We start from the raw sequence: 17,972 nt of genomic DNA, 5'->3' as shown, positions 1-17,972 counted from the left end.
AAGCACAATTTTTTCCCCAAAGATTTATTCCAGTTTCATGAGGCTAAAAAAGAAGTGTATTTTTTCCAGGGCAAATTTTTACTTTGTGAATGCTCATACAGCAAATGTGACGCATTTTCTAGTAATGCATTTAGACGCAGCATTTGCAATGGACGATGGATGGGCCAGATTCATCATATTCCTTACTGATTGTAAATCTATATCTGGAGTGCAAGGTGGAGAGAGAAGCCAGAATAGATCTACCAATTCAGATAAAATATCTCAGGAAAAGCAATGATCTTAATTTTCACTGTTCCGGGTACCAGAATTGTGACTTCTTTCTGCATTCTGTCAGCTAGGTCCTCACATTTTATACCTTTCTACTTACGAATCCTTTTGGTTGAGAAATTTTTATGTGACCCCAGGTATATAGATATATAAAATAGGTATACAAATCAAACATTTACTGGTAATAAATCACAGTTTCATGACCCTAACATTTAGTTACAAGACCCCATATGAGAACACAAATCATTTTAAGAAGCAAAGAGCTAAGTGACATAATGAATAGAGCATTGGGTCTGAAGTCAGAAAGACTCATCTTTCCGAGTTCAAATCTGGACTCACACACTTACTAACTATGTGACCCTGTTTGCCTCAGTTTCCTCATCTGTAAAATGAGCTGGAGAAGGAAATGGCAAACATCTTTCATATCTCTGTCAAGAAAACCCTAATTGGTATTATCAAAAAATGACTGAACAACAAAAGCATGTAAGACAATCTCATTCTTGGCATATAGATCTTTTTGGATATCAACATAACAGAACTGAAAGTGGCCTCATGAATGCTATAGGATTCCATGCTCAGGAAGAGTGGTTGAAAAAGAGCCCCTAGATACCTGAACTTCTTGTTTCCAGTGGTGATCACATGGCCACTAGGAAGCTCATAGTTCTTCTCTAGGGATGAGGATGAAACAGCTGTGGTGGTCTCCTGTTAAGAGTCCAAAGTAGCATTTCTTCTTAGTGACATGAATAATTTCCCTTTCAGCTATGAGTGTGAAGCTAATCTGTCAAGTCATGGCCAGTCAAGTTTAGATGAAGGATTGTGAAAGGAAAGTAAATAACTTTCACAGATGCACCATCACCAAAGTCCATATGATATCAGTGGTATGACCAGGGGCATACAATGACATTATAGTCTGAATAACAACTTTTATGGCTGGAGTCTTGAAGGGCTCACACATGATCTATGTCATTTTCATTCTGTTGGCCTTGGGATTTAAGGGAGCTTCTGTTAACAGAACATGATGTTCCTCAGGACCTCAGGATAACATGGAAAAATCTGGCATAATACCTTTTACACAAAGCTCAGTGTAAAAGGTATTATGCCAGATTTTTCCATGTTATCCAGTTGAGTCAATGGAATATTTCAGAATCAAGATACCTCTCTTGCCCTGAGCATCATCACGAACACAACTGTCTTCTGTTCCATTCTCACTATTACACTCTGGTGTCTTGTGTATCACAACACATAGCTTGAAAAGCATCATCCCCAACAAAGTCAACTTTGCACCTACAAAGCCATTGTTGATGCCAAAAGCAACAATTTCTTCTTCTAACATTTTTGTTCAATCCAAGGCTGTGTACTATCCTAATTAGAGAAATGAGAACAGGGAGAGGAGTAGTTGAATAAAAACTAATAATAATAGTTTTTATTAAAAAAATAAAAACTAGTTGGAGGGAATATCCAAAATGTGCTTGACTATCACAGAGTGAGACTTAGAAAAGATTTCTAGCTATTTCTAGCATCCTGCATTCAGATTGGAAAACGTCCTGTTTATATTTTAGGGCCCTGCTGGACATAAACACTGGAACACCAACACATTCCTTCTCCTGGATATAGGCAGTGTCAGGGGAGGACAAGTATCAAGCTGCTTCCATTCATTACAATGTATCATGTTGTTCTTCATGTTAAAAAGATAACCTCTCTCTGCACGTAACTCATTGAAAATATAAACTGGATCACTTATAAGAACCTACTCCCTCTGCTACTGTAAAGCCTGGTAGTAACAAAATAATCCAGCAAACAGAGCACCAGGTCTGAAATCAAGAAGACCTGAGTTCAAATTGGAAATTAGACACTTAACTGCTTTTATTAATGGTTAAGTAACCATTGTCTGCTTCAGCTGTAAAATGGGAATAATAATAGCACTGACTTCCCAAATTTGTTTCAAGGATCAAATGAGATAATATAAAAAAGCACTTAGCATGATATCTGGCTTACTAGATGCTTTTTTCCTCCCTTCCCCCAAACTTCCCCTTTAAGTAACTACATTATAAACTCTCAGTTGTCATGAAACTTCGATTCATGCACACAGCTCCCTCCTACCACTGCCATCACTACCTCTTTTTTTAGGAAGCAGAGTATAAGTGGAAAGAGAATCAGATTGGAAGCCTAGAGTCCAGGTTCTGCAACTAATTAGCTAATTAGTGTGGTTGGTCATGTCCCTTTTCCTTCCTGATGCTCAGTTTCTTCATCTCTAAAATAACACTATTTTGAGGCAATTTCTTGCAGATCCAATGTCTCTGCCTCTATTGTGGGCTGGGAGGATACAGCTCTTTCTGTGCAGAGTTAAAGGAACAGGGGAATCAGTTCCTCAGGAAAGGCAAGTAGTCAACTTAAAAGCTGTAGAACATAGAACCCTTTATGATTCTATCCATTCCTACTGCTGTCCCTTGGTTTCATGGGGTTGGTTCCCCAGAAATCTCCAGCCCAACTCCACAGTTTGACTCTGTCCTAACAACATATTTTCTTTTGTACCTCACTTCCACTCCCAAACAGCAGTTGCTGTGCTAGGTTACTTCATTTTTGGAAACCAAACCCTTGTTGGAGAATCCCTGTCTCTAAATGGCCAGTGGGACTTAGAGAATATCTGATCAATGAAATTAAGATTATCGTATTGGAATGTGTTATGAGAGTGTTGGGTCTCTTTCCCTGCCAAAGTTAGAAACTATTCAGGATGTATTTTGTACATACTTAATTATTCACATGTTGTTTCCCCCATTAGAATGTAAGCTATCTGCCAGGTATGGTAATGTGCACCTGTAATCCAGTCACTGGAGAGGCTGAGGCTGCCAAATCTCTTGAGCTCAGGAGTTTTCTGAGCTACAATGGGGGCCATGCCAATCACGTATCTGCATTAATATGCTATGCAACTAACTGTTGGGAAGTGAAGAGGAGGGGGGCCATGTTCAGAAATGGAGTAGGTCAAGCTCTCTCCATTCTTGAGATGAGGCCAGGAAACAGTGGGATCAGACCAGTGAGTAAATCTCTATACTTGTAGCCTGGATGAGATGGGATGACTGAATCTTAATTTTTTTTTTTTAATAATAGAAATTCCTTAACTTTTTTCCTCCTTTCTTTGTAATCCCCAGTTTAGCATTCTGTAAGTGCTTGTTGATTGATTGAATTTTGAATTTCTTTGAGTATAGCCTGGAGTAAAAAGCAAGAAGGCCTAAATGTCCTCAAGAGGTATAGTAGAGTTTGAGAATTACTGTACTTATAATTCATTTCTTTCCATCTTACTTGAAAGGTGAGAAGTCATTAAAGTAATCACAAACTTGACACAGATACCCAGAAGGACTCATCTCTACTTTCCAGCTTCCTTCAATCAAGCCATTCTTGAAATCCAAACTGTTTTGAAGAAACTTGATGATAATAGAAGTACCATACTTCTATTGTTTTCCCTGCTACAGACTACCTCCCCTCCCACCCATCATTTCCTTCCAACTTATTCAAGAATGACAATGAATCCCACCAATTCACAATACAAGCTAGGAGTCACAGTAGATTTTCTCTGTATCTGGCCCTCCATATCTTATCCATCAGCTAGATGGTACAATGGGTGAAAGGTTAGAACTAGAGTCAAGAGAAATCTGAGTTCAAATCTAGCCTCAGACATATACTAACTCTGTGTGACACTAGATAAATCAAATAACCTCTCTAGCTTTCAGTTTCAGTTTCATAAAGAAAAAGGTAAGAAATGAAAAGAAGTCAGGGACATTTTTAAAGAACAGACAGAAAAGCATCATGGCCCTTCCAAGGGTCAAGTGGAATCCTCTGAGAGTAGGCCCAAATTATCTGGGCAAATGAAAACAGATGTTCAAGGCAACAGGGAGCCTGGTTTGTAGCACAGGAATTGGGTCAGACAATGATGGATAGGCTGAATAAGTGTCTTTCCCAGGACAAGACTAGAATTAATGGGATGGCAGTGCTATTTATTGTTTAGTCATTTTTCAGTGATGTACAACTCTTTGATTCCATTTGGTTTTCTTGGCAATGATACTGGAGTGATTTATCATTCCCTTCTCTAAATCATTTTACAGGTGGAGAAACTGAGGCAGAGAGGGTTAAGTGACTTACCCAAGCCCATATAGCTAGTTTCTGAGGTCAGATTTGAACTTAACCCCTCAGTGTTTCAGGCAACTCTGTAAGGCAGGTGAAGTAAAAGTCTCAACCTGAATTGTTTTCTTCAATCTGGAACTTTTCTTGACAAATGAAATCAGAGGTCCAGTTCCTATCCTTATCAGAAGAAAGGACCTTAAAGGGTCAGTAAGTCCAAGCAACATTACTGTGCTAGTAAATGTCTGAAGCTAGATTTGAACTCAGATCTTTCTGATTCCTGGCCCAATCCTTTATTCACTGTATCAGCTAGCTGAGGTTAAAATATTTATTAAAGCATTTATTATGTAAACTGGAAAAACATTTTTACATTCAAAGGTTCTGATGAAGGCCTTATTTCCCAAATATATAGAGAATTGAGTCAAATTTACAAGAAATCAAGCCATTTTCTAATTGATAAATGGTCAAAGTATATAAACAGACAATTTTCAGATGAAAAAATTGAAATTATTTCTAGTCATATGAAAAGGTGTTGCAAATCACTATTGATCAGAGAAATGCAAATTAAGACAACTCTGAGATATTACTACACACCTCTCAGATTGGCTAAGATGACAAGAGAAGATAATGACAAATGTTGGAGGGGACGTGGGAAAACTGGGACACTAATGCATTGTTGGTGGAATTGTGAACAAATCCAACCATTCTGAAGAGCAATTTGGAACTATGCTCAAAAAGTTATCAAAGTGTGCATACCCTTTGATCCAGCAGTGTTACTACTGGGCCTGTACCCCAAAGAGATCTTAAAGAAGGGAAAGGGTCCCACATATGCAAAAATGTTTGTAACAGCCCTTTTTGTAGTGGCTAGAAACTGGAAATTGAATGGATGCCCATCAGTTGGAGAATGGCTGAATAAATTGTGGTATATGAAGGTTATGGAATATTATTGTTCTGTAAGAAATGATAAGCAGAATGATTTCATGGAGGTCTGGAGAGACTTAGATGAATTGATGCTAAGTGAAATAAGCAGAATCAGGAAATCATTATATATTGCAACAAGAAGATTATTCAATGATCAACTCTGATGGATGTGGCTCTCTTCAGCAATGAGATGATTCAAACCAGTTCCAATTCAATTGTTCAGTAAAGAGAATTAGCTACACCCAGAGAGAAAACTATGGGAAATCAGTGTGGACCACAATAGAGCATTTCCATTCTTTCTGTTTTTGTTTGCTTGCATTTTTGTTTTCCTTCTCAGGTTTTTTTCTTTCTTTCTAGATCCTATTTTCCTTGTGCAGCAAGATAACTGTATAAATATGCATACGTATATTGGATTTAACATATACTTCAACATATTTAACATGTATTACACTACCTGACATCTAGGGGAGGGAGTGAAAGGAAGGAGGGGAAAAGTTGGAACAGAAGGTTTTGCAAGAGTCAATGTTGAAAAATTACCCAAGTATATGTTTTGTAAATAAAAAGTTATAATAATAACAACAACAATAAACATTTATTATGCACCTACTATGTACCAGCACAATATCTTTATTAATCACTTACTATGTACTGTGCTAAGAGCTGGGGATACAAAAAGAGGTAAAAGACAATCCCGCCCCTTAAGGAGCCTTTAATGTATCACCCTTATTCTAGCACATGGTCATATTGACTTTTCTGACAGCCAATGGGAGTCCAGTTCTTTATTATACACAGAAATTCCCTACTTGGTTTCAGTTGCAGGGATCATAAGGATGACTTAGGGGTTGGTATAATGTGGGAATGAAATATTCTCCATTTGGCTTTATAGTTAGAAATATTAATGACTTGTGGGTTGTTGACCTGGAATTAAGTGACTACAAAAGGGGCAACCTGCCCCTTCCTCTCTTTTTTACCTTTATAATTGAAAGGAGTCAAAACTAATTAAAGCTGGTTCCAAGAATCAAATTAGAGAGAGGTGGCAACCCTGTCTCCTACCTATGTTCTTTACAAACATAAACCTCTATCTCCTTGTGTTTTTATTTTTTCCTAATCTTAAGCAAACATGTATTCAGAGATGAAAGTGGTTATGTATCTATAGAGATTCAGGAAAGCCCTAGGTCTTTCAATTCCTAACAGTAGCCAGAGCTGAATGGGGATATTATCAGTAAGAGACCAAAGTAATAGGACCTGAGATAGTAGAAACTACTTCAGACATATGTGGAAAGATAATCACTCAAGAAGTACAACAGTTTCAAGAAGTGTGATACCTTGAAAAGTGATGGTTATGTATACAACTGAAGAATGGATTCTCAGAATACTGCTAGGTTGCTTAGCCAGAAACTTTTAAGGTGAGATTGGTGAGGACTCCATGAATGAAAAAATATTCTTCAAGTACCAAGAGTTGTGAGATAACCCGCAGCCTCATTTGCTCTGTACATGTCAATCTCATTGCTCTTCTTTACCTCCCTCCCTCTCAAAAAAACTGTAAAATGATGAGAGACTGTGTTTCTCTGGTTGGGGGAGACAGTGGTGTTACATTAACTGGCCGTACCATACATGTTTACTAAATTCTTTATGTAAAAGGTAATTGAATCAATTGGTTTATTTTAATGAATGCGGGTTCAGAATTAAAACAGAATTAAAAAAAAAAAAAAAAACACAGTCCTTCAATTCCTGTAGACTTGTGATGGAAAATACCATCTGGATCCACAGAGATAATTATAAAAACTTAATGTAGATTGAAGCATAGAGTTTTCATTGTTGTTGATTTGTTTGCTAGTATTTTTTTTCTCATGTTTTTTCTCTTTTGATCTGATTTTTTTTTTTTGGTGAAGCATGACGAATATGCAGACATGTTTAAAAGAATTACTCATATTTTAACCTATATTATATTGCTTCCTGTATTGGGGAGGGAAAAGGGGGGAAAGGAAAAAAAATCTGAAACACAAGCTTTTGCAGAGGTGAATACTGGGAACTATCTTGGCATGTGTTTGGAAAAATAAAATACTATTTTTTTAAAGAGAGGTAAAGTAAAGGGAAAAAAATAAAATTAAAAAAAAAAAAAACACAGCCATTCTTGATTATCCCTAGAACCCTGGGAATAGTAGTCAAATGCCATCTGAGAACTCAGCCTGCAATGTAAATGTAGGCTGGAGGAAGCAATGCCATAGAGGATACTACCTAATATTATTTAACTTTATGTCTTTTCTTACCAATAAGATTGCAAGCCACTAGAGAGTAGAGACTATTTTTGCTCCTCTCCAGAGTCTAACTCAGTATGATATATTTTAGGTTGTTAAATGAATGAATATATAAAGAGATTTCAAATTATATCTATTCTACTTCCTACCTATGTGATCTTGGCAAGTTTCTTAAAGTCTCTAGGACTTAAAACTCGTCACCTGTAAACATGCATATTGAAATGAATGAAATGAAAAAGCATTTTTATTAAATGTTTACTCTTTACTAAGCCTTGATCTAAATACTAGACTTTATTTTCTTTTAATGTCTATTCCAACTCTATATCCTATCACCCTATGACTCAATGAGTGGGTAAATAGGCAAATCCTAAAGAGATTTCTTAGTTCCCTAAAAAACAGGAATAAACATTCTGTCCCATAAATTCCCAACTTGCTTCCTATCTCTTCCATAGATTGAGTTGTCTGGGAAAGACACAAATAGCTGTCTTTGAATCACCTAGGGAATATATTTGCAGTGACTGTTTTTAATAAGGAGCAGAGTATCCTTTTAAAAGTATGGGTGTATGAATGTATGCACACATTTAAATCTGATCATGGAATTTACAGCTTAAGTCAGAATATAGCTTACTTTTGGGTGTATGTGTGTGTGTGATAATAAATATATTTGTCATAAAGTCCATAAAGTCCTTATTTTCTTTTCCATTTTGCAAGGTACGATACTCTTATTCTAAGAAATAAGTTCTACTCCCAGAATGCCAGTGCATGAAGAAAAAGGATCTAGTGTCTCATATGCCCTTGCTATTTTCCTTCCTTGTACTAAAAGGTAGATATGACAGTTGATGAGGTCCTGAATGTTAGGTGTGGTTGGCAGAGAGAAACTGAAGAATTGATTATATATATTACTCTGGGAGAGGCAGAAAGAAGGCTCTGATAATCAGTTTGATTCCCTGGTCCCCTCTGGAGCTAATTCAATAAGGAATTCAAGTTATTTCAAGTTCCTGAGGCTAAATTTTCCCTATAAAATACCTTATGGGCCATGGTTTCCTACTGCCCTCTTTTGGGTCAGTCCATCACTGGCACCCTGTCTCATGGTATCTTTCCCCTTACCCCTCCCTCATTCCATGTGGTATCTCCCTTAACTCTACCATGTTTCTCAACCCCACTTCTCCTTATAGCTAACTCTTTTAGGGTGCTAAGTTCTTTTCAGGATTTAGTCTACCAGTTAAGGACATGCCCCAACCTTATGAGGTGTTCTCTTTCTAGTGGGTAATTGTGAGTTCCACTAAGAACTTATCTTTATATGCTCTCCCACTCTATTTCATATTTACCTTTCCTGGTGTATATCCTCAACCTCATAGGGTGGTACTTCCACTAGGAAACTTATCTTTGCCACCATTAATTAATTAATTATTTTTAGTATATATATATATATTTGTTGAAGCAATTGGGGTTAAGTGACTTGCCCAGGGTCACACAGTTAGGAAGTGTTAAATGTCTGAGACCACATTTGAACTCAGGTCCTCCTGACTTCAGGGCTGATGCTCTATCCACTGCGCCACCTAGATGCCCTCCATCTTTAATTATGAAAACCTCTTTCTATGCTCCCCCACTCTATTTCAATTGTATTCCATCATGTTGTCTGTAATCTCTTCTCTAAATAAACCTACCTTTTGCCAAAGAGAATAGTCATTGTGAATTCTTCACATGACCAGATCTCAACATTTGTTACCTCCCATCACCTCGTGTCTACATTAGCCACATCAAGTTATTTGCTCCACACTGTTTTAGCAAGATCTATTATAACCTCACTCTGTCTTGCTGTCTCTCTGTCTCTGTCTCTGCCTCTCTATGTGTCTATGCCTCTCTGTTGCTGTCACGTTCTCTCTGTATATATATAGACACAGACAAACACATGCGTACATGGGTTTGCATATGCATAAATCCTTTGTTGTTGTTATAGGCTCTTTTGGTAGTCTCAGAATCATTTTTAAAAGAATAAAATAAATAGGATTATAAAAGGAATCCATTTTATTAAAATACAGTTTTTTTTAAAAGAAAAAAGTCATGGACCCCAAGAATTCCTGCCTTATAGACTAACTAGAGTTAAAATTGGAAGAGACCAAGCCTGATAACATTTTACAGAAGGGGAAACAGGCCCAGAACAGGTAACTGATTTGTCTAAGATCATAGAAATGTTGATCAAAATTCAAAACCAGGTAAGCTGTACCTAACTCCAGAGTTCTTTGCCCTGTATGAAACATTCCTTCCATTTTGAAGAAGAGGGGAAAAAAAAAAAACTTTGACCTTGTTACCGGTCCTATTTACTATACCAATTAATATCTCCTTCATTTTGATACCAAACTTTTCTATCAAATATCCAAATCTGGTGCTTCTATTTCCTCACCTGTCATCCTCCCTAACTTCTTGAAATGTGGCTTTTAACCCTTCAACAATAACTAAATTACATACTTCCTATTCATCCATGACTTTTTCTGCCAAATCTGATGCTTTATCTTGTTCATCACTTCTTTGGACTTTCAGAATCATTTTATAATGTTGACCAATTCTTTCTTGAATCTCTTTCCTTTCTCAGTTTCATCATTGCTTCATTCTCCTAATTTTTTTTTCTGTCTGTTTCTGGCTTTTCTCCTTCTTCCTACTCTCTCCCAAAGGTGGCATTCCTCATGGCTCTCTTCCTGACCTTTTGGCCAAACAAAGGAATTGCATTTTATCTTAGAGTTAACAGGGAGCTATGGGAGTTTATTGAGCAGAGACACAAAAACTATACTTTAGCAACTGTGTGAAGAATGCATTGGAGATAGAAGAGACTTGAAAAGAGGAAACTTAACAGGAAGTTACAAAAATTATGAGATTTTTAGTGAGAGATCATAAGATCTCTAAATAGAATTGTGTTAGATTGTTAAGTAGAAAAGGGGACTAAGGTAAATGATTTTTTTTTTTTTTTTGGAATGGGAAAGAAATGGGAAGGTTTGGTAACAAATTAAGGCAATTCGAGGAGAGGCAGACTTAGGATGACAATGGTGATGTAGTGAATCTAGGATACTGGAAGAATGATGCTGCCTTTGACAAAAAAGGGAAGTTTTAAATGAGACTTTTAAGGAGGAAAAAAAATGTGTTTTCCTTGGCTCACTCCTTCCTTTTTTTTCCCCTCTCATTTTAATTTCTTTTCTGATGGTATAACTATCCTTCCTGGTCAATTCAAACTGTTCCCTTTTGTCTTTCTGCATCTCTATCTCCCGCTCCTCCCTAAGACCTCTAACAGTTGCTTGTTTCTTCATCTCTTCACCCCATGTCACCAACCTATCACCCAGATTTATTTTCCATCTCCTATTGGAGAAAATCATACCCCCTTCACCCACAATTACCAGGGCTCTCATTAAAGACCATCTCATTCTCTTCACAGAAAAAGCACAAATCCTAGCTTTCTCCCAGGCCCATTGTTTCTCATCAGGCAGCATTTTCACAAAAACAATAGCACATCTCTTTTCAATTACAATTCCACCCTCCCCGATTCTGGTCAGGCTAAATAGCCCCCAAATCCATCAAGACTTTGGGGGAGGAGGGTTATGTTAGCCCAAGGCTTGACAAATCCCTAGAGCTAGGTTACCATGGCACCAGGCAATTGTATTTTGAAGTCTAGTGTTTTAGTGAAATCTTAACCAAAACTACCGAAGTACAGTACTGTTTTCCCCAATGCTTATGTATATTTCCATTTTACTAGAAGGAAAACTTGAAAAGGAAAAATGTTGGCAACATAAGACAGCTCTATTCAATTAGTATGTGTGGGCATCAGACTTTCAGACTCCTCAGCTACCATGAAACCTAGGCTTTGCTGACTGTCAGCATTTGTTGGAGGAGATGGGGAGTTCCACTGGTCCCCAGAACTTCGATCCTTTCAATACATGGTCAAAGAAGTAATTTAGGGACACAAAATCAGGGATCTGGCACTGGAGGGGACTTTAGGGACCATTTAATCCAACCATTTTACAAATGAGAAAACTGAGGGTCACAAAGGAAAAAGTCTAAAAGTCACACAGGTAGAAAGCATTAGAGATGAGATTTGAACTGAAGTGTATTAACTCAAAGGCTAATGTTTTCTCCCACTCTACCATGCTGCCTCACTATTAAACAAATAGGGTCTATATGGGGATCAAACCCAAACCTTGGTATCAGCATCAGACCAGATATATTTAGTGTCTTCTTTGAACTTGTCTAGAGAAAAATACTTTTATAGATACTTCTAAAATATGCTTACAGATCATCATTAAGCCTGATTTGGGCCAGGATTTTAAGTTTAGAATAAATACCCTATAATAATAGCATACTTTTTTTTTTTGTTTGGATTTTTTCCCTTCTCACCCTCTCAAAACTTAAACATTTATGGGAATTGTTTTTAGGAGTCAAAGCAAATTTGATATTTTCAAAATATCAAAAGAAAGCTGGTGGTTCAACAGGTAGAACACTATTTCTGCAATTACAAAGACCCAAGTTCGAATCTAGTCTCAGACACTGTATGGTCTGGATAAGTAGTCATTTAACCCTGTTTGCTTCCATTTACTCATTTGTAATATGAGCTGGAAAAGCAAATGACAAAACAATTGACTTGAAACAGACTGCAAAATCAATGAGTCAACAACGTGACAGGAAAGCCATATCCTAATAAACTATCTCAGGTTAAACCAGGTTGAGGGTAACTGACAGGCCCCAAGTTTGGAAGTGAATTAGGGGGATGTATACCTTATGCTTGTGAAGACTTCCCCCAGTAGAATGGGTGGATGAGAACAATTTGTTCCAGTGGCCACAAATGTGGCTGAAACACAGTCTGTGAAGTGTTTAGAACTTGGTCATTCATCAAAGAAGTTAAGGTCATCCACTGCAGCCTGGGCAACCAATACTTTGCCTAACTTTTGTCCTGATACTGACTTCAGTGACTTGGAAAGAGATAATGAGCCTGGTGACTTTGTGCAATGCTGCCTCACTTAAATCTAATTTCACTATCAAGTTTAGACATCACCAGTAATGTCTTTGTTTTGTTTTGTTTTGTTTCAAAAACAAAGGACAAACAACAAAACTGGGGAAGTGGGTGATTTTTCTTCTAAAGTGAAAAATCCAACCATGTCACTCCACTGCTCAAACTTGAGTAGCTCCCTATTCACTCTAGGAAATAATATAAACTCTCTGATACTTAAAGATATTCACAATGTGGCCCCAACCTACCTTTTCAGATTAATAACATATCACTCCCCTTCATATTCTATCATTCAGCCAAATTGGCCTTCTTGCAATTCTTCACAGATGACATTCCACTTTCTACTCCAATACCATAAATGTTCTTCCTTACCTCTGCCTTTTAAAATCTTTTTTTTTCACCAAGCTTCAGATCAAGTACCACTTCTTACTTGAAATCTTAGCTCATAGTTCCTAGCATCCTCCCTCTAAACATTACAGATGCTGTCTCTCCCAATGTAACAGAAGCTCTTTAAGGACAGGGTCTGATTTATTATTTTCTTTGGCCACCTTCCTGACACATAGATCAATGCTTATTGATTGAGTAATTGATCATTCTCCTGTCATGCCATTATCTATGATACTGAGGTCAGCTCTAGGTTCCATATTTTTAAAACACTTTTTATTTTCAAAATATATGCACAGATAGTTTTCAACATTCAATCTTGCAAAATCTTGTGTTCCAAAATTTCTTCCTTCCTCCTCCTCACCTTTTCCCCTAAACAGCAAGTAATTCTATATATGTTAAGCATGTGAATTATTTTATACATATTCCACAATTATCATGCTGCCCAAGAAAAATCAGATCAAAAAGGAAAAAAATGAGAAAGAAAACAAAAAAGCAAGCAAACAACAACAAAAATGTGAAAATGCTTATGTTGTGATCTATGCTCAGTCCCCACAGTCCTCTCTTTGGTATAGATGGTTCTCTCCATCACAAGTCCATTGTTGAAAAGAGCCACGGCCATCAAAATTGATCATGTATAATCTTCTTGATGCTGTGTACAGTATTCTCTTGGTTCTACTCACTTCACTTAGTATGAATTCATGTAAGTCTCTCCAGGTTTCTCTGTATTCATCCTGCTGATCATTTCTTACAGAATAATAATATTCCATAACATTCATGTACTATAACTTATTCAGCCATTCCCCAACTGATGGGTATCCACTCAGTTTCTAGTTCTTTGCCATTACAAAAAGGGCTACTACAAACATTTTGGAACATGTGACTCTTTTTCCCTTTTTTATGATCTCTTTGGGTGACAGGCCCAGTAGAGACACTGCTGGATCAAAGGGTGTGCATATTTTAAGAAAGATCTTAATAAACTAGAGATAATCCAGATGAGGGGAACCAGGTTAGGGAAGTACCATGGATATGTATCCTATGAGGATTGATTGAAGAAACTGGAGATGTTTAGCTTAAAGAAGAAAAAAATTTAGAAGTGATTTTATAGTAGTCTTCAAATATTTTAAAAGGCTTTCATATACAAGAGACTTGTTCTACTTGTCCCAGAGGGCAGATGATGAATAAAAAGCTACAGAGGCCGATTTAAGTTTGATGTCAGGGAAAACATCTTAACAATTAGTTCTGTCCCAAAGAGGAAAGGGTTATAAAACAGTGGTGGTTGTTTGTCCTTCATTCTCAAAGAGGACCAGGATTTGCAATTGAATTTGTTTTAATATTGAATAGGCTACGGCAAAGTCACCTGGAGTCCTCTGGATATATTTGGGTCCAGTGGCAAGCTATAGATCAGAACAACTAGAGATGGCCCGGGAGACAATGGGAGACCTTTGCCTTTTTATCATGTCTCAATTTGATTGAGGCAACCCCCAATCAGTTATTAAGAGTAGGTAAGAAATGAAGCAGAAAATGGCCTTTTTTATCTATCAAAAAAAAAAAAAAAATCAATCTGGGAAGGGAAGACCCATAGGGTTTCTGACCAAAATAGAAACAATTGCTATTTACATTTACTCTGAGCCAATCAATGCCCAAACAAAAACCAAGTGAGGCTTGGCAATAAGACCTATTGTTGGTCAATCAGTGAGAGAATGATTTGGGTTTAAGGCATAGCCCTATCCTATAAATTCCAAGATAGTTTGTGAGTTTCAGTGATCAAAACTGACATGCCTTTAGGTAAAGCATTCACAGGTAAGGATATGATATGTGGAGAAGGCACAACAAAGAGAAATAAAAAGAAAACAACAAAGGAAAAAGGAAAGAAAAGAGGTATGTTGCCCAAGATAGTTCCAATTAGATCCCAAAGTCCCAAAGTTTGTTCTTTATCCTCAAAGAGGACTAGGACATCAGAGTGGTGATGCTATCACATGCAAGTGAATTGGATTTAAGTGAGGAAGAGCTATGCAAAGTCACCAGTCTCACTTTCTCCTCTAGAGTCACTGTGGTCCAGTGGCAAGATATAGACCAGGATACCTGACGATAGCTCTGGATGCAGTGGGGCAGTGCACCTCACTAGAAGTCTTCAAGTAGAGTCAGATTATGTCATAGAGTATGTCAGCTTTAGATAAGGTTAAACAAAACAACTTTTAGCAACATTAAGCTTCAGTGATTTATATAGTGCTTTATAGGGTTGGGTTTTTTGGGGGGAGGAGGGGGATATTCTGTTTTTTAAGTGCTTTGTTTTCAATACTCATTTGCTACAATCCTGTAAGGGGAAAAATAGAAATATATAATAGGTAGTAGATATAGTGCTAAGTCTTGAGTTCATATCTAGCCTTAGCTGGCTAATTCAGAGCAAGTTACTTAGCTTTTGTTTGCTACAGTTTCCTCATCTGTAAAATGGGAGAAATAATAGGCCCTATCATCCCAAGGTTGTTGCAAGGATTAAATAGATAATAATCATTAAACACATAGACTTTGCACATAATAATTCCATACAAATGTTAGTTATTATTATATACTGTATATATCTGAATATTTTATAGGTATATATTTTTCATATATATTATTATTATATACAGTACAATCTGGGGTGAGCACATATAGGCTCCATGGTTGATAGCCAATACACTAAGAATGAGAAGATAGCAAAAATGATTAGATGCAAAAGAGTCAATCTTCTTTCCAGTCATTTGTATTTGGAGGAACTTTGAAATCCAATCTCTCTTTGGAGACACCCAAGCATTTATGAAGCATTTACCACATGCTAAGCACTGTATTAAGGATAGGGATGCAAAGAAAGAGCTTTTTTTTACTGAAGAGACTGAGATGTAAAGTGATTTATCCCTTAAATGAGAGAGATGAGTAATGGGGAGGTAGTCTGAGGAAGGTGAGCATGACTGTAGCTATCAGGGAGTCCAGCAATTGTTGCATTCATGAATGCAGTGTGACTGAAAGGACCTGCGTGTGAAAGAATTGTTTTTTGTTCAATTTCTAATCAGAAGTAACCAAGAACTGAACTCCTGCGATTTGAATCTCACTGCTACTTGAGATAATTGACATGAGAACTTAATAACGATTGTTGTCTGTGATGTGTGAAAAGATGTATGTGGGTGCTATGATATCATTATACTGTTATTTTTTTTTACCATTTTAACTAAACACTATCTAAAGAAATTTATCTTGGTAAAGGTAATTCAGTGAGATACAGTTCAAAAAGATGGCAAGAGATAGATGGATGGAGTGTCAATCCATTACCCATTTTGTCCCAGGCAAATCAAAACTTCTCTGCCTTCATAAATTTTTCACCAACAAAATAAGAGGGTTGGCATTGATGACTTCTCATATCCCTTCCCTTTCTCAATGCACTATCCCTTGTACTTTTAGGAAGGCTGTCATATTCTAAATACAAGAAGACCAAAAATAACAGGATACCCAAATCTCTTGGGAGCACGAAAAATCTTGATCCACACCAAGCAGGTGATAATCTAACCTGGCTGTCATTTGCTCCCTAATCTCCCTAATCCCTAGACTGTTAGAAAAGCTGTATGTCAAACCATGTCTCTTTAGGTCTGAGATGAAAACCAGATAGTCTCCTTTCTCTCTATAAGAACATTAAACAACTACATGAAGAATTACAAATGTCTTGTGAAGAAGAGACAGCTTAGATTGTGCTGTGGAAAGAACACTAGACTTGGGAATCATGAAAACCTGAATTCAGATTTTGCCTCAGACATTTGCTTAACTATGTTTCCTTGAACAAGTCATACAACTTTGCTACCTCCATTTCCTAATCTGTAAAATGGAATTAATAATAATATAGCATTGATCAAATAATATGTACTTGTCACATTTTAAAGCATTATATAAATACTTGATATTATTTTTATGAATTTGAGGGTAAATTTTGGGAGAAGATAGTATTAGTTCAGCTGGGGTCACATTCATATGGAAGGGTATGGGTAGAGTACTAAGTTTCATCAGTTTTTGATGATCATTCTCAGGTTGATAGTAGTATGATGTATATTACCAATAGAATAAATTGGAAATTGGGTAAAGCTCCATATGCTGAGAAAGGGCAGGGCAAATTGGAACCCATGACAGCCAGGTAGGGAATCACCTACTTAGGGTAGGTTTTCATGATCCCAAGAGATTTGTATATTTTATTATTTTTGGTCTTCTTGTATTTAGATTAGAACAGCCTTCCTAGAGGTACAAGGCATTGTGGACTGAGAAAGGCAAGGGATATAAGAAGTCATCAAGTCCAGTTCTCTTTGAAAGAATATGGCTAATGTCACCAACGAGGTCAAGCCACAGAAAAGGGTTACCGGTATAAGTAAATAGCTATCTATGGAATCACAGAATCTCAGAGTTGGAAGATACCTCAGGGACCATTAAGTCCAATCTATCCCTGACTAAGGAAATCATCTACCAAATGTCCTAGAAGCTGTCATTCAGCCTCCTCTTGAACTCATCTATCTACTGAGGCGGCCTTAGATCGCTCTAGTCCTTCAATGATTTTTTCTTACATCCAACCCAAATCATCCATCTAAATCTTCCACTCATTGCTCCTGATCCTCCTTGGCCTCCTTTAATGAAGTTTAGGCAACACTCAGAGTCTGTACTCACCAATCATTTTGGATAACATTCTGAGCGTGCTTGTACCCTATTATATAAATGCATTCCCCTTAAATTTTCCCTTGTAAAATAAACTCTTTCTACATTCACTATGTCTTGGCTGTGAAGGGGAAGCAGGGAGCCTGGGAAGGGGGCTGAAACAAGAGACATCCAAAAGATAATAGTAGAAGCTAGGGTGAGAGATTCTGGAGGGCAGCATTTCAGGCTTGAGATTGTTCTGGGCTTTAAGCCAGGAGAGTAGAAGCAACTGGGGACAGTTTCTCCCTTGGGACAGGCCTACAGAGAAGCTGTGGTTTGGGTAAATGCCCTCACATATCTACACTGCTTTTCTCCAAATAGCTCAATAAAGA

The 17,972-nt window shown here is 37.2% G+C and overlaps 1 protein-coding gene and 1 pseudogene across 3 annotated transcripts in view; both read right to left on the bottom strand.

The window, feature by feature from the left end:
- The window catches only part of DAAM2 (dishevelled associated activator of morphogenesis 2), a 137,539-nt gene that overhangs the window by 72,310 nt on the left and 47,257 nt on the right, over nucleotides 1-17,972 (bottom strand). The window lies entirely within an intron of this gene.
- On the bottom strand, nucleotides 710-3,626 carry LOC127561439 (actin-2-like; annotated as a pseudogene).

Source organism: Antechinus flavipes, chromosome 4 (genome assembly GCF_016432865.1).
Source record: "Antechinus flavipes isolate AdamAnt ecotype Samford, QLD, Australia chromosome 4, AdamAnt_v2, whole genome shotgun sequence".
In the NCBI taxonomy this organism is placed as follows: domain Eukaryota; kingdom Metazoa; phylum Chordata; class Mammalia; order Dasyuromorphia; family Dasyuridae; genus Antechinus; species Antechinus flavipes.
The sequence above is the reverse complement of the archived record's forward strand: the minus strand, read 5'-3'. Positions and strand labels throughout refer to the sequence as shown.